Genomic DNA, 2,409 nt, shown 5'->3' with positions numbered 1-2,409 from the left:
ATAGTAAGGAAACGAACAAGAAAATTCTCTTCATCGGCTTCAAACAGTTCCAGATTGCTTGTGGAAAAATTGCAACTGGTGCGTTTCTATTCAGGAGTCAAAAGGCGAAGGACCTACCTTGCAGAAACCTTTCAGAACCCAAGTTTATTTGTCACAATGTTGCTGCCCTTTCATTTGAGATACCCAGCCTCTCGGCTTTCTGACGACGTGATATTCGGCGATCTTGCATTATCATACCAAGAGCAAGGTCATTGTTTCCTCGGTCGTTCCAGTTACGGGTCTCCTTGGTGCGGGATCATCTTCCACACTCTCCCTGCCACGCTTGAATTCATTTATCCAGCGTTTCACTGTTGCATATGAAGGAGCATTGTCTGTAAAGTTTCTCACCCTATCTTCATGGATTTCTAATGGAGTCATGTCTTTCAAATGAAGGTGCTTTTGGCACCACAATACTCAGTTATGTACATTTTCCTTGTAAACTTGAAGCTTGTTTATTCAAAACTCTGCAACAAAAAAAGGAAATTCAAGATATCAGAATGATGAAAATGAGATTACCAGAAAAAATTGCTTCAACTATATAGCAGCCTCGTTTCTAGGTTAGGCTCAACACTTTTCATACACCCCTCACACAAACACACACATATATATGTGTGTGTGTGTGTTTGCGTCCCCAAATCGTTTGACAACCGATGCTAGTGTGTTTCCTTCCACATGACTAAGCGGTTCGGGAAAAGAGACGGATAGATTCAGTACTAGGCTTACAGAGATTATCTCCTGGGGTCAATTTGCTCGACTAAAGGCGGTGCTCTAGTACAGCCGCAGTGAAATGGCTGAAACAAATAATAGAATAAAAGAATATGTATATATATATATATATATATATATATATATATATAAATACCCCACACACATTTATATATATGTATGTATACATATTCACACACACTGAAAGAGAGAAACTAAAAATCATCTATGTTTTAAAAGGCGTGAGTATTTTTTTTTTGTACTCTCATTTCCTTTGAAATAAATCTAATTAGGAATACCTGAAATAATTTTTTTGCCTTAAAGCCAACAAGAGCTAAACTGAAAAACATATCATAGTCTTATGGTGGCGCACAGTCACCAGCCGTATTTTTATCGTGTCCTTCCTACAAAAATGTTTCCATCTTATATATATTTAGATGTTGCTTTCAATATAACATACTATCATTGTTTCTTACCAATGTTTCTGCAAAATTGTTATGACCTATGCATCAATCACGGTCATTGAGTCAAGGTCAACTATGGTCATGGTCAATCGAGGTGTTCAAGGATACATTATTTAGAGATGTAGTAAACCAATGTAAGTAGTGTCTCCATTTTAAGTGACACGTAATTTTCATCAACTTGCAATAATGGTTTTAATTCTATCTTTTATCTGCACCAAATTACGATTTAATTAAGAAAATTTCCCTTATTCATGGCAATGAAGCTTAAATCACACAAACCATTATAACTGACTACGAATGAAATTTAAAAAAATATAGACAACAGGGATAATTTATGTTTGTATAATGAGAAAAACATCGTATAATACAATCTAATGTGTTTACTCCATTTTGAACTTTAAGAAAATTCTTTTCGTGAACACTTGATTTTAACTTAACTTTGAAAAATAAAGAAATACATTCTCCTTTTCCTATAGTTAGAAAGAAGAAAATTCATTAATCGTGCATGGTTGGCGTTTCGTTTTAATTTCATTAAAAATCGTTTATCCAGTTTACGTCTACGAGAAAGAGTGTAGTTTATACTGTTCAAAGATATACAAGTTCAAACGGGGGTAAATTTGTAATTCTTAATTAATAACCACTGCGCGGTATATCTGAATGAAAATGTTAACAAACATGGAAGTTTGATTGTTATAATATTTGTACGCCATAACTTGTTATAAGCGGCACAGTGCCAGAAATTTGAAATGAGGGTTAAGTTGATTACGTCAGTGCAAGTGCTCAAGTGGTCCCGAAAGTATGCAAGGTAAAGTCGATCTTGGCGCAATTTTATATCAGAACATAAATGCCATTAAGCTCTATGCCTTGCGTGTTAAAAAATCTGCCTGACCCCCCCCCCCACTTTATAAATGATAATATTGTTAATTAACTGAGTCTGAGGCAGAGCAAGTGAGAAGTACAGTCGTTAAAGTATTTTGCAGTTGAAGTTTGGATTTCTAATAAAAAATAATTGTATATAACGAGGGAAACTAAAGTATATAACATTTAATAATTTTGATTCCCTTCATCTACATTACCAGAATACTACATAGTTGAATGTAAAGTACCGTTCCTGCAACACACACAAACACACAGATACACAGATACACACACACACACACACACACACATACACACACACACACACACACACACACACACA

This window comes from Octopus bimaculoides, chromosome 6 (assembly GCF_001194135.2).
Source record: "Octopus bimaculoides isolate UCB-OBI-ISO-001 chromosome 6, ASM119413v2, whole genome shotgun sequence".
NCBI classification, from domain to species: Eukaryota; Metazoa; Mollusca; class Cephalopoda; order Octopoda; family Octopodidae; genus Octopus; species Octopus bimaculoides.
This window is presented reverse-complemented; position numbering follows the sequence as displayed.